The sequence below is a fragment of the Bufo bufo genome, chromosome 9 (genome assembly GCF_905171765.1).
Source record: "Bufo bufo chromosome 9, aBufBuf1.1, whole genome shotgun sequence".
NCBI lineage: Eukaryota > Metazoa > Chordata > Amphibia > Anura > Bufonidae > Bufo > Bufo bufo.
Genome location: NC_053397.1, coordinates 173,995,098 through 174,015,825, shown reverse-complemented (window position 1 = coordinate 174,015,825; position 20,728 = coordinate 173,995,098). Strand labels below are relative to the sequence as shown.

General features: G+C 41.0%; 1 protein-coding gene and 2 long non-coding RNA genes across 5 annotated transcripts in view; 1 reads left to right on the top strand and 2 right to left on the bottom strand.

Annotated features, from left to right (window-relative positions):
• Positions 1-20,478, top strand: LOC120978610. Its single transcript, XR_005774134.1, has 2 exons — positions 1-170; positions 20,432-20,478. It is a non-coding gene; the product is annotated as an uncharacterized LOC120978610 (long non-coding RNA).
• Positions 1-20,728, bottom strand: part of LOC120978608 (inter-alpha-trypsin inhibitor heavy chain H3-like) — a 117,045-nt gene that overhangs the window by 14,926 nt on the left and 81,391 nt on the right. The window lies entirely within an intron of this gene.
• LOC120978611 lies at positions 20,209-20,407 on the bottom strand. Its single transcript, XR_005774135.1, has 2 exons — positions 20,325-20,407; positions 20,209-20,270 (listed from the first exon to the last, which is right to left on the bottom strand). It is a non-coding gene; the product is annotated as an uncharacterized LOC120978611 (long non-coding RNA).

The window sequence follows — 20,728 nt, the reverse complement described above, 5'->3', positions numbered from 1 at the left end:
TAGAAATATTCAGTTAGGAGAATATCCAATTATGGAAGTTATTGCTGAGAAACAGAGGGTATTATAAGAAAGCACAGATGTGCGCACAGTGCTAGAGCTCAGGTACAATACAGTTATACAATTACATTGCATACATGGAGGTGACATCACTGTGGCTCAGTGGTTAGCAGGTTCGAATCCGACCAAGGAAGACATCTGCATGGAGTTTGTATGTTCTCCCTGTGTTTGCGTGGGTTCTCTGGTTTCCCCCCACATTCCAATGACATACTGATAGGGAACTTAGATTGTGAACCCCATTGGGGACAGTTGGATTCTAATGTCTGTAGAGCGCTGCGGAATATAGTATAAGTGCATAAAATAAATAAAAATAGTCAGAGTATTCCCATCTTATGAAGTGATAGTATAAAAATAGCATATGCACTCACTTTATGAGTAGTTGGACCCCACTACTCAAAGTAGTGGGGTCCAGAGGTTGGACCCCACTACTTTATGAGTAGTGGGGTCCAACCTCTGGGCACTCCTGGCCACCTGTCTATGCAGGAAATGGCAGCCTGAATGTACCCTGCGGAGCCGGTGCAGAGGATAGGTGTGATATTGGCCCTTATGAAGTGTTACGTCACAGTGTACTCCCTCAAGCCATTGCTACATAGGGATTAGTGAAGTGAAAAGGTAATTTTGAAGAAAGAGGCCAGAAGTAAACACAGAACAGTCTTTGTAGTAGGTGCCAAATTTTACTTCTGATACTTTCTGTCACGGTTGCGGTGTGGGTGGAATACTCCACACTGAGCACAGGAGTGAAGGGGAAGGGAACGAGGCCTGGAAACTAGGGTAAAGGAGAAGGCCACCTTCTAGAACAACCCTAATCTAAGTCCTGACTAACTATCAGTATGAACTGACCTTGAAGGTAGCAAAGTTCATACACAGGAACCTAGAGCCCTAACACACCCTGTGGAGCCCTGGTATAGTGACAGGACTTGAGATAACCTATTCCTCCACCAGAAAGATGAACATGATTCTCCCTCAGGCCTGGATACAACAGATAGGGGAAAACAACACACAAAATACAAATAGGAAAGACGACACTTAACTTCACGTGGAGCAAATGCAGTGCCAGGAGCTCAACCGAGAACCAATAACCAACTAGCCTAAAGTCCAGAAACTGATGCTATAAACCGCACCCCTAGAAGGGGTAAGCAGTGATAAATAGGGGAAGTTAAATGACCAAATCAACAACACCTGCCAGAGGTGTGGTCATTACCAAAACAACACAGAGACAAATAATCCACAAGGAACCATTGAGATTAACCTATGTGTTGCCAGTCTCTCTGATCTCCTGGCCCCTGTCACAGGAGTATCCGCGACAGTACCCCCCTTCTACGGGTGACCTCCGGGCACCCAGGACCGATCTTATCCGGGTGAGACTTGTGAAAGGCTTTCACCAAGCGACTGGCATTCACGTCGGATGCCGGTACCTACATCATCTCCTCAGGTCCATAACCCTTCCAGTGGACAAGATTCTGAAGAGAGTCGATTATCTTGGCGATCTGAAATTCCAAACTACCATCTACCATGACAGGAGCAGGTGGCAAGGAAGAAGGCTCCAAAGTTTCAACATATCTCTTCAACGATTTGTGAAATACATTATGAATTTTCAGGGCCTGGGGAAGTTCAAGATGAAATGCTACAAGATTAATGATGGCAGTGATCTTATATGGATTAACTTCCAAGAAGGTACCTTCAACTAAATGTTTCTTGTGGACAGCCACACAGAATTACCCACTCTCAGCTAGCCTACAGTCCAGAAACTGAAGCTAGAAGGGGTAAACAGTAATAAATAGGGGAAGTTAAATGACTAAATCAACAACACATGCCAGAGGTGTGGTCATTACCAAAACAACACAGACACAAATGATCCACAAGGAACCATTCAGATTACCCACGTGTTGCCAGTCTCTCTGATCTCCTGGCCTCTGTGTCACGATAGTGTCCGTGACACTTTCATAAACAGCAATTTCCAAGTGCAATTCTCCGGCACTAGTAAGGATTATGGAGGCAGGTTGGATGGCTGCAATTTGGCACTAATGTAGTACTGGCCTAGTAATATTCTGTGTGATGTGTGTCCCAGCTGCAGTCCCACACCTCACAGCAGTGTCTTTAATGCTGGTTTCCGCTGGCCACTCTGCTGTCTGATTCCTCTGAAGTATCGGCTTGAGAATGTCTTCTCTCTGGAAAATCTTCTTTAGGAGCAAGAGCTCTGGTGTGTGCTTCCTCTGTCCTCTGTCTCTCAGCAGGATCTCCCCCTTCCTAGCAGGAAGCAGGACCTGCCCACTCCTACCAAGAGGGTTTGGAACAGGTTGGTTACCCCTATTCCTTTGCTATTCCTTACTGGAAGTTATGACCAACATAAACAATATAATATTTATACATTGTAATACATTACAAAACTATATACACAGCAATTGCAGATACCCCTAGGTTTGCAATGACATATCTTAGAAAGATGGGAATATTCCTTTAATATTCCTTCCTGGCATATGTTCGGAAGGAGTTAAAGACTATGTCTACTTTTGCAATTATTTATTTTTATGGTTCGAATGCATTTGTGTATACAGTTCCTATGCAAGCCTATGTGTTTTAATGGTTAACAGACTACAAACACTGTGTCGTCTTCATCTTGAAGCTAGGCTCCCTCCCATCTTCCCAACACTGCTTGATAACGTATCAAACGTATAATATGTTAGCAAGAATTTAGACTGTATGCTCTCCAGGGACCTTTCACTTGTGTCCTTGTTAGTTCAACTGATTTTATTACTTATCATTTGACTTTATATCCCACCTGTTCATCTCTGTAGAATATGTTGATGGTATAAATGATGATGATGATGGTTAGGAACACTGCAGGTGTTAAATGGAAAGGATTATGGCTGCACAGATCTTTTCCACTATTGAAACAATATACAGTAATTCTGCATAGGTTGGCCATCTCATCTCTCCTCATGGTGGATGCGGCCCTGCCTATTATGTGGTGAATACTGGCATTTTCTCGGAAGAACTACCAACCACTGCATGCAGTGATATTTCATAATTTATTTTTGCCAGAATCTGCATTCCAGCTAAAACTGCTTCCATGCATTGTGCATCGTAAAAAAATGACCTAAAAATCTACACACATCACACATAGTGTTCCTTTAAAGCAGAGGTGCCCAACCTTTTTTGGTCTGGGGGCCGCATGGTCACATTGTTCTATTTCAAGGGGCCGCAAAAAGAAAGAAAAAAGTTAATCAGTGCTCATTTGCACCAGCCTATTACACAGTCCGATGCAAAGTGAATGGGGAGGAATGATCACTACCACAGTCATTCCTCCCTCATTCAGTTCTCTTGATTATCGGCAGTACATTCCGGATTACACAGGGAGATGTGCTGACGATTATCGTACACCTTTCATCCTGATATAATATGCAAATCAGCCGACCAGATATCAGGAATGAGCATATATCTGTACACTTGTTCCCAGTAATTGTCCCAAATATCGTGCAGTGTAATAGGAACTTAGATATTTCCCGGTAAAAAATGATTTTTAACACGTTCCTGCAGCATGGCCCTGAAACAGAAGATTCATACTTTCCTGCTCCCTGCCGCTCTCCCCATCTTCCGATCCCGACCCTGTTTACATCCGGTTGGATATGGGCATAGTCACTTGCTCCGCTCCAGCCAATCACTGGATTCAGCGATTATGTGGCCACAAGAAGCGCTTCACAGCTGAAGTCAGTCATTTGCTGGAGAGGTGCTCCGGACCGGAAGATGGAGATAGTGGGAGCAACGTGGAGCAGGAAACTATGAACCTTAAGTTTCAGGGACCATGTTACAGGAACTTGTCAAAAAATCATTTTTAATGTGAAACCCCTTTAAGTGGCGACATTTCCTTCCTGCCTTCTATTCAAAATTGAGTGCTTTCATTCACCGCAGAGGACGGCGCTGACTGGTTCTTACCACCTCTTTCACCCCAAATATACTGTAGGTGCCCTGCAGTTTCCAGTAAGCACTTTCCCTAAGGGCTCATGCACTTGACTGTTTTGGTACGCATCCAAGCCGCTTTTTTTGTGGCTTGGATGCAGACCCATTTGCTTCAATGGGTCTGCAAAATATGCAGACAGCACTCCGAATGCTATCCACATATGTAAAGCCCCAGAGTGGCATTACCACCTTTCACGTCTCCCCACTATCTTATATGGTTAACATAATGTCATTCTGTGCACTTATTTCCTGATCCTACAAGATATATGTATTTCTATGCAATTGTTATGTTTGATGTAATGTGCCTGGTTCACCAGCAGATGGCGGCCACATTAGCAGTATTAGTTTACCTAGAATTAAACCTTTCTTTCCATTCTAGCCCTCTTTAGTCAGCGGGAGGAGTTTAGTTAGGGAAGTTCAGTTCAGGAGTACCCCCTGCCAGGGGAGGTTGTGCTGCAGAGAGCTCCTCCCTCCTGGACGAGGCCTGCTAATGCCAGCAGAGCACCGTCAGCTCTGCTGGAACAAGAGAAAAGAGCAAAGAGCCTCAGAAGCCAGGAAGTATAGTCCTCTGGATAAAGATAAAGACAGAGTCAGAATACAAAGTTAAGTTGCAGCATACAGCCGAAAGGAAACGTTCCAATTTAATCCTGATAGCACAGCAGAGCCAAAGAGTAACTGATGTAGCAGAGCTGAATGTGTTCGCCTGCCAGAATTTATGCCAAAGTGACCAAGATAAAGTTGGAAGATTGTTTCTCTGATGAAAGTTTATTCAAGTAAAGCTGCTGTTCAACATTATACCAAGTCTGGACTCCAATTTATTTCTTCCTCCTTCCATTCAATCATTACATTTTCTGCAACGGATGGCAACGCTTGGGATTCCAGCGTATCCAGGTAGGAGCACCGTGACAAGTGCTACACCACTAAGGGACATTAGGCCCCCCTACACCACTCTGGCATTCCTACCCTGGGTACCCCTCACCAATACCATCTACTTAGGGGGACTCAGTCCATCGTTGCTGAAATGCAACTGGCATCAAAACAAAACAAAAACTTTTTCTTAAAGGGAGCCCAGGACCCACCCGTGCGTTGCACATACTATGCTCCGTTCCATAAAATGCGGAGCACACATGACTGGAATCTGTGTTTTGTGGACCACAAAACACGGTACGTCATGTGTATGAGGCCTTACTAGTGGGGAAAGCACTTATTGGTTATCCTTTAATGACCGGGCCTGAAGAGGCCTTAATGACCAGTCACTTTTTTGTGATTAAGCGCACATGGTTCAAACACTTGTAACTTTTTTGGTTCAAAGACCTTTGAAGGACGCTGACTTTTTTTATGTTGCACATTTTCCTATTTTTTCCTTTTATTTGTATTTTGTTTGGTATTTTTTTATATTTTATTTTAATACTCACTTTATTACTTATTTTTAAAATAGAAAAAATAAGACTGTTGGGGAACAGTGAACAATTTTATCTTGCACTTTTTCCTTTTTATTTTTTTCTTGTACTTAAATATATTTTTGCCACACAATATGTCCCCCAAGAGGTCTTTAACCCTTTCGCTACCAGCGCTGTACTTAATGCAGGTTGCGGTAATTAAAGTCTTTAGATGCCATGATGAAGTGAGATCACGGCATCTAAAGCGTCCAAAATATATTTATATATTTATTTAATTAATTTTTTTATTTTTTATTTTTTAAATCTTTTTATTGATTTTGTAATTTAAACCACATTCTTATCAGTAAGATAAGAACTGAGCTATAATTAGTTTTTATAAGGGCAGAGAACAGAAATAAGGAGTCCTTCTGCTCCCCAGATGACGGAAAATACAAAAAAAAATCTACAGGCTGCTACTACAGAATCTCAGCTATGTACACAAAAAAGGAAACCATATTTTTTAATAAAGACCAATAGAAAAAAAGATTTTTAGCTTAAAGGGGTTGTCCCATGAATAATGTAAATTTATCATATAGTTCATGACAATACCTTTCTAACAAAGTTAGAACCAGCCCTGTACCTCCTATGGATCCAGAGATCTCCACATTCATTGCACTGCTAGATTTATATCAAGCTGAAAGTTCAAGGGGAGTGTCTTTTCTGCTGCGGCTAAGGGGGCGTGTCTCAGCTCTCCCTATCACAGCTCAGGGGGCATGTCTCAGCTCTCCCTATCACAGCTCAGGAGGCAGTTGAAGGATGAAAATGAGCATGTGCAGCCATCTCAGTGAGCAGGTCAAAGAAATAAGGAGGAAAAAAACTAACAGCAGGTGGTGCTATATATGTACATTTTTATTGAATAACTCAGTGGCTATACTGATTTTTTAATTGCATGGAATTACAAAATAATTCAGATCCAGGTGCTGGTTTGAAAACTGTAGAATATTTTTCATGGGACAACCTCTTTAAAATAAGTACAATGCAATATTAAAAAAGTGACACTTCATGCAAACATTGCAGAGGTACCCAAGTCCAACCCAATGCAACAGTGCAACAGTGTCACACACACGACAAACATTATATTGCGAAGCCCACTCTTCATTAAAACAAATTGGACTAACTAAAAGAAAGATATATCCCGTAGAACCCCTTTAACAACCATATTTATTAAAGGGTTTCTGTCACCCCACAAAACTCATTATTTTTTTTTTTGGATAGTTAGATTCCTTATAGGGCGATATAGGAGAATATAATAGTCTTACTTACTTTCATGCGGCCGATTCTTTATAAAACGAAGTTTTATAATATGTAAATGAGGGCTCTACCAGCAAGTAGGGCGTCTACTTGCTGGTAGCTGCTGCAGAAATCCGCCCCCTCGCGAAAGAGAAGACGTCATCGGCGCAGGCGCACTGAGGGAGTGCTGAGGAGACGAGCCTCCTCATCTCAGAGCGCCTGCGCCGAATGACCAGAGGCGCGCGATTTTTGAAATACTGACAGGGCCGGCCGGAGGAGGAGATCACGGCTGGCCCTGTCAATCAACACGGCGAGGGGGCGGATTTCTGCAGCAGCTACCAGCAAGTAGACGCCCTACTTGCTGGTAGAGCCCTCATTTACATATTATAAAACTTCGTTTTATAAAGAATCGGCCGCATGAAAGTAAGTAAGACTATTATATTCTCCTATATCGCCCTATAAGAAATCTAACTATCCAAAAAAAAAATAATGAGTTTTGTGGGGTGACAGAAACCCTTTAAGGGAACTCATTTTTTTAAGAACACTTACACTACAGTATTTTATATATCATATAGCCAGTTTTAAAGGGGTTGCCAAACCTTGGATCTGACAACGCATTTGGTGCGGACCTGTGCCCCTAAAGCCGATCCCTATAGGACCAGGACCAAGCAGTCACAGGCCTCAGAGAAAACAGTGGCTTGAACACTAAGTCACAGCAGTGATGCACCATTCAAGCTTCTATGGCCTATGATTGGCCACAATGGTCACAGGACACAGCTGCTTTCTGGTCCTGCCAAGACCAGAAGTGGCCCTAAATGGAGCAGCAGCAGGACCGCAGACAGGTGAGTCTTCCTTTTCTTATGTTCAGGTGCACAGGTCTGGACCAAAGGGGTTGTTGGCTCCAAAGCTGAACAACCCCTTTAGTTAATTACAGAACTTCACAACTTGTTTGAGGGATATTTACATTTTATATAGTAATCCCGTGTATAAATCTATCAAAATCTGGGCAGTTGTATGGTGCTGAAATATGCCCATGAGTATCAGAAGCTTTATGTTGTTTTTATAAGTGTAAAGTATTACTTACCCAAAGCTGGAGACTGATTTGAAATTCTTCGCGCTAGGGAAAAAAAAGCACATTATTATTGACCTACTCATTATATTGAAGCACCACCATTGATGAGCAATGGTTCAATCTGCAAATTTAAATCTGTTTTTTCAGTTCTGTCCAGTACATGCAAACAGCCCAACTGGCTGCTATTTGGAAACTGTGAAGGTCTTTAACCCTTTTGCTACCAGCGCCGTACATAATGCAGATTGCGGTAATTAAAGCCTTTAGATGCTGTGATCAAGTGAGATCACGGCATCTAAAGCGTCAAAAATATATTTATATATTTATTTAATTTAAACCACATTCCTTACTTTTTTACACTTTTGAAAATAAAAAGATTAATAAAAAAAATAAAATAAAAAAAATAACACATTCTTATCAGTAAGATAAGAACTGAGCTATAATTAGTTTTTATAAGGGCAGAGAACAGAAATAAGGAATCCGCCTGCTCCCCAGGTGATGGCAAAGACAAAAATCTACAGGCTGCTACTACACCATCTCAGCTATGTACACAAAAAAGGAGGCCATATTTTTAATAAAGACCAATAGAAATTTTTTTTTTTAGCTTAAAGGGGTTATCCCACGAATAATGTAAAAAAATTAAATCAGACATCATATAGTCCATGACAATACCTTTCTAACAAAGCTAGAACCAGCCCTGTACATCACATGGATCCAGAGATCTCCCCAGTCATTGCTCTGCTACATTTATATCAAGCTGAACGTTCAAGGGGACTGTCTTTTCTGCTGCGGCTAAGGGGGCGTGTCTCAGCTCTCCCTATCACAGCTCAGGGGGCGTGTCTCAGCTCTCCCTATCACAGCTCAGGGGGCGTGTCTCAGCTCTCCTTATCACAGCTCAGGAGGCAGTTGAAAGATGAAAAAAAGCATGTGCGGCCATCTCAGTGAGCAGGACAAAGAGATAAGGAAAAAGAAACAGCAGGTGGCGCTATACAGCTAGATTTTATTGAATAACTCAGTGGCTATACAAAATTTTTTATTACATGGAATTACAAAATTATTCACATCCAGGTGCTGGTTTGAAAACTGTAGAATATTTTTCATGGGACAACCTCTTTACAATAAGTATAATGCAATAATAAAAAAGTGGCACTTCATGCAAACACTGCAGAGGTACCCAAGTCCAACCCAATGCAACAGTGTCACACACACGACAAACATTATATTGTAAAGCCCACCCTTCATTTAAAAAAATTGGACTAACTAAAAGAAAGATATGCCCCGTAGAACCCCTTTAACAACCATATTTATTAAGGGAACTCATTTCTTTAAGAACACTTACACTACAGTATTTCATATATCATATAGCCAGTTTTAAAGGGGTTGCCAAACCTTGGATCTGACAACCCATTTGGTGTGGACCTGTGCCCCTAAAGCCGAAGAACATAAAAAAAAGACTCACCTGTCCATGGTCACACCGCTAGTCTGTACCTGGTTGCTTCCGATCCCTATAGGACCAGGACCAAGCAGTCACAGGGCTCAGAGAACACAGTGGCTTGAACACTAAGTCATAGCAGTGATGCACCATTCAAGCTTCTAGGACCACTGAGGCCTATGATTGGCCACAATCATCTCCCATGCTCCCATTGGCCACAATCATCTCCCATGCCTAAAGTATGTAAGACTGCAGCCAAAGACAAAAAGGAGAAGGTGAGGATTGATAGTAAGCAGCTGTTGGTGGGCGATTCCATCATAAGAGGTGTGAAGTTTGAGGAGACAGGTGTTGTGAGATGTCTCCCTGGTGCTACCGCTAGCAGGGATAGACGACGGATCCTAAATATTGTTAGGCAAGCAAAGCAGGAAAGGGAAGTGGATGTTATTCTCCATCTTGGGACAAACGATCTGGCTTGCAATGAGGTTTCAAAGGTGAAAGAAGCTTTTCATACACTTGGAAAGGATATACGGGAGGTTGCATCAACTGTTTCATTCTCTGCAGTTTTGCCTGTGCATAACCTTCAGCATGACAGGAAGATGCGCATTAAGGAATTCAATGTATGGCTTGGTGAATGGTGTCTGAACCAAGGGTTTGGCTTTGTGTCTCATGTTAGCTCTTGTTGGAATGGAAAAGAACTGTACAAGAAAGATGGTTTGCATCTTTCTCTCAAGGGAACGAATGTCCTCTGTGAACAGTTCCAAGTATTTGCTAAGAAGCATTTAAACTAGGAAAGGGGGGCAAAAGAGTGATAATCCAGCAGTCTGACTGCCCCCCAGAACAATGCCAGAAGAGGCCAGTAGCACAAAGGTTAAGAAATGACAAGCTCAGAGTCTTGTCTACAAATGCTCGCAGTCTAGGGAATAAGATCAATGAGCTTGAGGCTATAATGGCATCTGAGAATATAGATGTAGTGGCTGTTACTGAGACGTGGTTCAAGGGGAGTAATGACTGGGATATATCAATACCAGGGTTCTCTCTATACAGGAAAGACAGAGAAGGCAAGAAGGGGGGAGGGGTGGCCCTGTATGTGAAAGATAGCATAAAATCGAATTTGATACAAGTTAGCGAGAACAATTTAGAGTCAGTTTGGGTTACCTTGCAGCTTGATAATCATAAGGTAACTCGTGTAGGTGTTATATATAGACCACCTACCCAAGTCAAAGAATTAGATGATCTACTAGTTGAGGAAATAGCTAAAATGACATTGAAGGGGGAAGTTATCATTATGGGAGACTTCAATCTTCCAGATGTAAACTGGAAAACCAAAATAGCTAGTTCTGCCAAGAGTACAGATATTCTAAATTCCCTACTGGGATTATCTCTACAGCAAGTAGTGGAGGAGCCAACCCGGAAGGAGGCCATTTTAGATTTAGTATTCACAAATGGGAATTTGGTATCTGATATTACTGTAGGGGAAAGCTTGGGATCTAGTGATCACCAGTCAGTGTGGTTTACTATAAGTACAGTGACTGAGTCACACCACACAAAAACAAAAGTTTTAGATTTTAGAAAAACTGACTTTTCTAAAATTAGATTAGTGGTATACGAGTCCCTATCAGACTGGAACAGTTTAATTGGAGTCCAGGAGAAATGGGACTACTTAAAAGTGGCACTATTGAAGGCAACAGAAGATTGCATTAGGCTTGTCAGTAAAGTACTCAGCAGAAGTGGCCAAAATCATTAAAAACAAAAAGATAGCATTTAGGAATTATAAAAAAAAAACAAAACGAGGATGACCGACAAATTTATAAGATTAGGCAGAGAGAGGCCAAACAAGTTATAAGAGCTTCTAAAGCACAGGCAGAAGAGAAATTAGCTCAGTCAGGGAAAAAAAGGCGATAAGGCATTCTTCAGATACATAAATGAAAAAAGGAAACTAAAACAAGGAATTACCAAATTAAAAACTAAAGAAGGAAGGTATATGGAAGAAGATAAAGAACTAGCTGACTGCCTCAATGAATACTTCTGTTCAGTTTTTACAAAGGAAAATGAAGGAGAAGGACCTCAGTTGGGAAAGAAGTCTAATGAATCTTTTGACGCATGTGTCTTTACAGAGGAAGAGGTTCTAAGTCAACTGTCTAAAATTAATACAAATAAGTCACAGGGGCCTGATGGGATACACCCAAAGCTATTAAAAGAGCTCAGCGGTGAACTAGCAAAACCATTAACAGATTTATTTAACCAATCACTGGCAACAGGAGTCGTCCCAGAAGATTGGAAATTAGCAAATGTTGTGCCCATTCACAAGAAAGGTAGTAGGGAGGAATCGGGCAACTATAGGCCAGTAAGCCTGACATCAATAGTGGGGAAATTAATGGAAACCATACTTAAGGAGAGGATTGTGGACCATCTAAAATCCCATGGATTGAAAGATGAAAAACAGCATGGGTTTACTTCAGGGAGATCATGTCAAACTAATCTTATTGATTTTTTTGATTGGGTGACTAAAATAATAGATGGAGGAGGTGCATTAGACATCGCTTATCTAGACTTTAGTAAGGCTTTTGATACTGTCCCACATAGAAGGCTTATCAATAAAGTGCAGTCATTGGGCTTGGACTCCCATATTGTTGAATGGATTAGGCAGTGGCTGAGGGACAGGCAACAGAGGGTTGTAGTCAATGGAGTATATTCAGACCAAGGTCTTGTTACCAGTGGGGTACCTCAGGGATCTGTTCTGGGACCCATATTGTTTAATATATTTATCAGCGAAATTGCAGAAGGCCTCAATGGTAAGGTGTGTCTTTTTGCTGATGACACAAAGATTTGTAACAGTTTTGACGTTCCTGGAGGAATACACCAAATGGAAAAGGACTTAGGAAAACTAGAGGAATGGTCAAAAATCTGGCAACTAAAATTTAATGTTGATAAGTGCAAGATAATGCACCTGGGACGTAAAAACCCAAGAGCAGAATATAAAATCAGTGATACAGTCCTAACCTCAGTATCTGAGGAAAGGGATTTAGGGATCATTATTTCAGAAGACTTAAAGGTAGGCAGACAATGTCACAGAGCAGCAGGAAATGCTAGCAGAATGCTTGGGTGTATAGCAAGAGGAATTACCAATAGAAAGAGGGAGGTGCTCATGCCGCTCTACAGAGCACTAGTGAGACCTCATTCGGAGTATTGTGCTCAGTACTGGAGACCATATCTCCAGAAGGATATTAATACTTTGGAGAGAGTTCAGAGAAGAGCTACTCTTTCTGAGGCCTGCTCTTTCTGAGGCTTGCTCTACTAAGTGGCTTCTTATTAAGTGGAGTTAAAAAACAAGGAGTTCTAGAGCTGTGTGTGGTTTTGTGGGAGTGATTGCAGGTGGCTGAGTGTGGATTGCAGCAGAGATCATTGAAAGTTAAGTGTTTGTATTCTAGTACTTGCATTTAAAATTGCTTTTTTTTTTTCTCTCTGCTTAATTAAGGCGAGTGCCAGGGGCAACCAGGTGCTATAAATTGAACCACTTACACTCTTCAGAGCCTGCTCTTTCTGAGGCTTGCTCTACTAAGTGGCTTCTTATTAAGTGGAGTTAAAAAACAAGGAGTTCTAGAGCTGTGTGTGGTTTTGTGGGAGTAATTGCAGGTGGCTGAGTGTGGATTGCAGCAGAGATCATTGAAAGTTAAGTGTTTGTATTCTAGTACTTGCATTTAAAATTGCTTTTTTTTTTTTTTTTTTCTCTCTCTGCTTAATTAAGGCGAGTGCCCGGGGCAACCAGGTGCTATAAATTTAACCACTTATACTCTTCAGAGCCTGCTCTTTCTGAGGCTTGCTCTACTAAGTGGCTTCTTATTAAGTGGAGTTAAAAAACAAGGAGTTCTAGAGCTGTGTGTGGTTTTGTGGGAGTGTTTGCAGGTGGCTGAGTGTGGATTGCAGCAGAGATCATTGAAAGTTAAGTGTTTGTATTCTAGTACTTGCATTTAAAATTGCTTTTTTTTTTTTTTTTTTCTCTCTGCTTAATTAAGGCGAGTGCCCGGGGCAACCAGGTGCTATAAATTGAACCACTTACACTCTTCAGAGCCTGCTCTTTCTGAGGCTTGCTCTACTAAGTGGCTTCTTATTAAGTGGAGTTAAAAAACAAGGAGTTCTAGAGCTGTGTGTGGTTTTGTGGGAGTGATTGCAGGTGGCTGAGTGTGGATTGCAGCAGAGATCATTGAAAGTTAAGTGTTTGTATTCTAGTACTTGCATTTAAAATTGCTTTTTTTTTTCTTTTTCTCTCTTTATTGTTGTTTTTAGCTCCATGTATCTCTACCCACAGTGACTCCACATGTTCATGTCCCTCACTTATATCTTCTCGGACTGTGGGCTTTAGACAGGACTTTATATAAAGGCAGACCCCTCCCCACAGAAAATCTACTACTAAACGAGATAGACGAGGCGGCAAATCATAATGAGGTGGTTATTATGGGGGACTTCAACTACCCAGATAAAGACTGGGAAACTGAAACTTGTATATCTCATAAGGGAAACAGGTTCGTGGCAATAACCAAAGACAATTACCTCTCCCAACTGGTTCAGGACCCGACTAGAGGGACGGCCATACTGGACTTAGTATTAACCAATAGACCTGACAGAACAACAGACGTGCAGGTTGGGGGACACCTGGGAAATAGTGACCATAAAGTAATAACCTTCCAATTATCATTCAAAAGAGCGTTTCTACAGGGAGGAACAAAAGTACCAAACTTCTAAAAAGCTAAATTTAGCCAACTAAGAGAGGCCATAGGCCAAACTAACTGGGACAAAGTCCTCACAAATACAGACACAAAATGGGATATCTTTAAAAACATCCTAAAAACTCATTGTGAGAGGTACATACCGTATGGTAATAAAAGGTTAAGGAACAAAAAGAAACCAATGTGGATAAATAGAACTGTAAAGAAAGCAATAAATGACAAAAAGAAAGCATATAAAACACTAAAACAGGAGGGTAGCACGGAAGCACTGAAAAACTATAAGGAAAAAAATAGAACATGTAAAAAACAAATAAAAGCGGCCAAACTAGAGACCGAGAGATTAATTGCCAAAGAGAGTAAAACTAACCCTAAAATGTTCTTCAATTATATAAATGTTAAAAAGTATAAATCTGAAGGTGTTGGCCCTTTAAAGAGTAATGAGGGGGGAGTCGCAGAGAGCGACGAGGAGAAAGCAAAGCTGTTAAATATTTTTTTTCTCCAATGTATTCACTGAGGAAAATAAATTGTCAGATGACATGCAGAATGCAAAAATAAATTCCCCATTAAAAGTGTCCTGTCTGACCCAGGAAGAAGTACATCAGCGACTTAAAAAGATTAAAATAGACAAATCGCCTGGACCGGATGACATACACCCCCGTATCCTAAAGGAATTAAGTAATGTCATAGCCAGACCCTTATTTCTGATATTTGCAGACTCTATACTGACAGGGAATGTCCCACAGGATTGGCGCGTGGCATATGTGGTGCCAATATTCAAAAAGGGGCCAAAAACAGAGCCTGGAAACTATAGGCCGGTAAGTTTAACATCTGTTGTGGGTAAACTGTTTGAAGGTTTTCTGAGAGATGCTATATTAGAGCATCTCAACGGAAATAAGCAAATAATGCCATATCAGCATGGCTTCGTGAGGGATCGGTCATGTCAGACTAATTTAATCAGTTTCTATGAGGAGGTAAGTTCTAGACTTGACAGCGGCGAATCAATGGATGTCGTATATCTGGACTTCTCCAAAGCATTTGACACTGTACCACATAAAAGGTTAGTATATAAAATGAGAATGCTCGGACTGGGAGAAAACATCTGTATGTGGGTAAGTAACTGGCTGAGTGATAGAAAACAGAGGGTGGTTATTAACGGTACACACTCAGATTGGGTCACTGTCACTAGTGGAGTACCTCAGGGGTCAGTATTGGGCCCTATTCTCTTCAATATATTTATTAATGATCTTGTAGAAGGCTTGCATAGTAAAGTATCAATTTTCGCAGATGACACTAAACTGTGTAAAGTAATTTACACTGATGAGGACAGTATACTACTACAGAGGGATCTGGATAGATTGGAGGCTTGGGCAGATAAGTGGCAGATGAGGTTTAACACTGATAAATGTAAAGTTATGCACATGGGAAGGAAAAATGCAAGTCACCCGTACATACTAAATGGTAAAACACTCGGTAACACTGACATGGAAAAGGATCTAGGAATTTTAATAAACAGCAAACTAAGCAGCAAAAACCAGTGTCAGGCAGCTGCTGCCAAAGCCAACAAGATAATGGGTTGCATCAGAAGGGGCATAGATTCCCGTGATATGAACATAGTCCTACCACTTTACAAATCGCTAGTCAGACCACACATGGAGTACTGTGTACAGTTCTGGGCTCCTGTAAACAAGGCAGACATAGCAGAGCTGGAGAGGGTTCAGAGGAGGGCAACTAAAGTAATAACTGGAATGGGGCAACTACAGTACCCTGAAAGATTATCAAAATTAGGGTTATTCACTTTAGAAAAAAGACGACTGAGGGGAGATCTAATTAATATGTATAAATATATCAGGGGTCAGTACAGAGATCTATCCCATCAGCTATTTATCCCCAGGACTGTGACGAGGGGACATCCTCTGCGTCTGGAGGAAAGAAGGTTTGTACACAAACATAGAAGAGGATTCTTTACGGTAAGAGCAGTGAGACTATGGAACTCTCTGCCTGAGGAGGTGGTGATGGTGAGTACAATAATGGAATTCAAGAGGGGCCTGGACGTATTTCTGGAGCTTAATAATATTACAGGCTATAGCTACTAGAGAGGGGTCGTTGATCCAGGGAGTTATTCTGATTGCATGATTGGAGTCGGGAAGGAATTTTTTATTCCCCTAAAGTGGAGAAAATTGGCTTCTACCTAACAGGGTTTTTTGCCTTCCTCTGGATCAACTTGCAGGATAACAGGCCGAACTGGATGGACAAATGTCTTTTTTCGGCCTTATGTACTATGTTACTATGTAAGCTGGTACATGGATTGCAGGATAAAACTTACCAGGAAAGATTAAAGGACCTTAACATGTATAGCTTGGAAGAAAGACGAGACAGAGGGGATATGATAGAAACTTTTAAATACATAAAGGGAATCAACAAGGTAAAAGAGGAAAGAATATTTAAAAGAAGAAAAACTGCTACAAGAGGACATAGTTTTAAATTAGAGGGGCAAAGGTTTAAAAGTAATATCAGGAAGTATTACTTTACTGAGAGAGTAGTGGATGCATGGAACAGCCTTCCTGCAGAAGTGGCAGCTGCAAATACAGTGGAGGAGTTTAAGCATGCATGGGATAGGCATAAGGCCATCCTTAATATAAGATAGGGCCAGGGGCTATCCATAGTATTTAGTATATTGGGCAGACTAGATGGGCCAAATGGTTCTTATCTGCCGACACATTCTATGTTTCAATGGTCACAGGACACAGCTGCTTTCTGGTCCTGTAAAGACCAGAAGTGGCCCAAAAGACAGGTGAGTCTTCCTTTTCTTATGTTCAGGTGCACAGATCTGGACTAAAGGGGTTGTTGGCTCCAAAGCTGAACAACCCCTTTAGTCAGAATGATTCACAGCTAAGACAATATCCCGTCAGAGGGAATAATAACCACAGGTAGTAAATAAGTATAATTAATGTAGTCACAGGGTACACCTGTTATAAAACGTAGCCTAATATAATTTACATATAAAATAACAAACTCCCACAGACAAACACAGAAAAAGAACAAAAAAAAAAAGATATCACCATGACGGCACATAAGGGATAATACTGTAATGCTCAGTGGCACTGGTCGTTGATAGGCAGGGTACACTGTTGTCGGTTTGGGCCTATCCCTGTATGCTGCCCTATACTCAGCAGCCCTGCCTATAAACGGAATGGCCGCCCTGATAAGGACGATCCCGTATTCTGGAACCTCCTGATAGGCCCTAGGCTGACCCTATGGTGTTGGTAGGTCCCTAGATGGAGGCCTAATCTAAGTACACAGAAAAAAGTATAAAGAGCAATGCGCCACCCACATCCGTGGATGCTGTGTCTGTAGGTGGAAACTTGCTCAGAATGTTTCATCAAAAACGGTACAAAAATAACCACGTGCGTGATTATCTATATATATATATATATATCATCAAATGAAAAAATATCCATGTACAATATTCACACACCAAGATGCCATACACGTTTATAGATGCAGATGTGATATCAAAAAATACATACACAATTGGCACAAAAAAATTGCCTACCTAGGTTGGTGGCATACAATCAGGCGCCAAAGTCCCTACGCGTTTCACCCTTATTGATTGCCGGGTTCCTCAGAGGACATTTATTTTAATGCTGTTATTGGCATCAGTATTTAATACAGAGTGGCAAAGCAGTCAGCAAGGCCCTCGGTTATGATGATATAGTAATTTGGCTATTTGTTGTAGATAGCCTGATAGGTCCGATATATTCAAATAGCTTGTCAGGTCGGACATAAAGACCATACATAAGGACCGTAAATGGCACCATTGTGCTAATCACTCACCATTGGGAGTACAGTGCATGGGAATATGACCGTGAGGAATCAAGCTCACGGGCAGATCCCAGGGCACATACAGATAAGTAGTCCCAACACAGGTCATTGGAGTGAGGACCTCAGGGGAAAATCACATATGTGTGATAACATGTGTAATAATGTACAAACAACAAGATGACAAGATACTACTTGCGTATCCGGACTAAGCCTGGACGATCCCACACTGTCCGCAGGATTTAGCAGTGTTACCCCTGCTCTTCCAGCCGTGGCCTGTATGTAATAGGTAATGGTGCCTCACAACCCGTTTAGTCAATTACAGAACTTCACAACTTGTTTGAGGGATATTTACATTTTATATAGTAATCCTGTGTATAAATCTATCAAAATCTGGGCAGTTGTATGGTGCTGAAATATGCCCATGAGTATGAGAAGCTTTATGTTGTTTTTATAAGTGTAAAGAATTACTTACCAATAGCTGGAGGCTGATTTAAAACTTTTTGCGCTAGGGAAAAATAAAAAAAAAAGCAATTATTATTGACCTACTCATTATATTGAAGCTCCACCGTTGATAAGCAATGTTTCAGTCTGCAAATTTAAATCTGTTTTTCAGTTCTGTCCAGTACATGTAAACAGCCCAACTGGCTGCTATTTGGAAACTGTGACGGTCTTTAACCCTTTCGCTACCAGCGCTGTACATAATGCAGATCGCGGTAATTAAATCCTTTAGATGCCGTGATCAAGTGAGATCACGGCATCTAAAGCGTCAAAAATATATTTATATATTTATTTAATTTAAACCACATTCTTATCAGTAAGATAAGAACTGAGCTATAATTCGTTTTTATAAGGGCAGAGAACAGAAATAAGGAGTCCGTCTGCTCCTCAGATGATGGCAAAGACAAAAATCCACAGGCTGCTACTACAGCATCTCAGCTATGCACACAAAAAAGGAAGCCATATTTTTAATAAAATATTAGAAAAATAATAGAAAAAATTATTTTTAGCTTAAAGGGGTTGTCCCTTTTAAATCAGACATTATATAGTCCATGGCAATACCTTTCTAACAAAGCTAGAACCAGCCCTGTACATCACATGGATCCAGAGATCTCTCCATTCATTACGCTGCTAGATTTATATCAAGCTGAACGTTCAAGGGGCGTGTCTGCAGCTCAGGGGGCGTGTCTCAGCTCTCCCTATCACAGCTAAGGGGCGTGTCTCAGCTCTCCCTATCACAGCTCAGGAGGCAGTTGAAGGATGAAAAAAAGCATGTGCGGCCATCTCAGTGAGCAGGACAAAGAGATAAGGAAAAAAAACAGCAGGTGGCGCTATACAGATATATTTTATTGAATAACTCAGTGACTATACAAATTATTTTTATTAAATGGAACATAATTCAGATCCAGGTGCTGGTTTGAAAACTGTAGAATATTAGGTGTTGCTCCTTGTTACCTCTATGTGCATCAGCAGCCGGTGAGAGGAGGAGCACACACACCTATATGTAGCACCTTAATCAAGGTCGCCTCTTAGATAGGTGGGGCAAAAGTGCACATGAATGCTACTCCCAGAGCTCCCAGACCTGAAGGTGCCATTCCTTCAAATGCATAACGGCATAGGTAATTTTAGCGTAGGACCTGCCTGAACTGAGACCACCTTGGCGCTGGGTAGGTGGGAACAGATGTATTTTTGTATCAAAATGTATTGGCTAAGAGTCTCAGATTTTATCATTGGTGTGAGGGCTTAGTCCATATGTTATGTTTGCATCAATTATTATAGTGCATTATTTTCTGTGACTTTGCCTGACATGAACCATAAAAAAATAGGTTTTGTGTGAATCCATACTTTGAGAAATTCGGACCGAATCAAGAACTTGTAGAACGACATCAGTGAGCAGGACAGAGAAATTAGAAAAAGAGAAAACCGAAGGTAACGCTATACAGCTAGATTTAACCCTTAGTATACCAGAGGTTTTTTTGTTTTCATTTTTCTTCCCTATCTTCCTTGAGCCATAACTTTTTATTATTTCTGTTCACAAAGCTGTATGAGGGCTTATTTTTTTGCGGGACAAGTTGTACTTTCTAATGCCACCATTAATTATGGCATACCATGTAATGGGAAGCAGCAAAAAAATTAAAAATGGTGTGGAATTGGAAAAAAACGCAATTCTACCGTTTTACAGGTTTTGTTCCCACAGCGTTCTCTGAGTCAGTACGATTACAACGATACCCCATATCTATAGGTTTTGTATGTCTAAATAGTATAAAAATAAATGTAAACTTTGAAAAAATAATATATTTTTTTTTACATCACCATATTCTGGTATTTATATATTTATTTTTTTATTGTACGGAAAGGGGAGTGATTTAAACTTTTATATATATATTTTTTTTTTTTTTTAAGTTTTAAGTTCATATTTGAGCCTACAAAATATATATTTTAAAAATTTTGAACAATGCATTTTTAAAATAAATATATTACTGTCTATTGCTTATGTTGGCCTACCACCTGGTGGCCAAAATAAGAATTGCCATTTGAATGCTCTCGGCCTCTTCTGCGAGGCTGAGCGCATTCAAATCAATTACCGGCATCCTCACTTGCCACAGAGGATGCCGGTAACACCCCTAGAAGCGCAAGCGTCCGGGTTTTTGACCATTTCGATGCTGTGATCTCACTTTGGGCAGCATGGTGGCTCAGTGGTTAGCACTGGTGCCTTGCTGCGCTGGGGTCCTAGGTTGAACTCCAACCAAGGGCAAAATCTACATGGAGTTTGTATGTTTTCCCCGTGTTTGCATGGGTTTCCTCCGGGTACTCCGGTTTCCTTCCACACTCCAAAACATACTGATAGGGACCTTAGATTGTGAGCCCCACTGGGGACAGTTGGATGCTAATGTCTGTAAAGCGCTGCGGAATAGAGTGCAGCTATATAAGTGCATGAAATAAATAAATAATTACGGGCTATGCAGCCGGAATCCAACAGTGGGGACCAGGTAAGTATGAA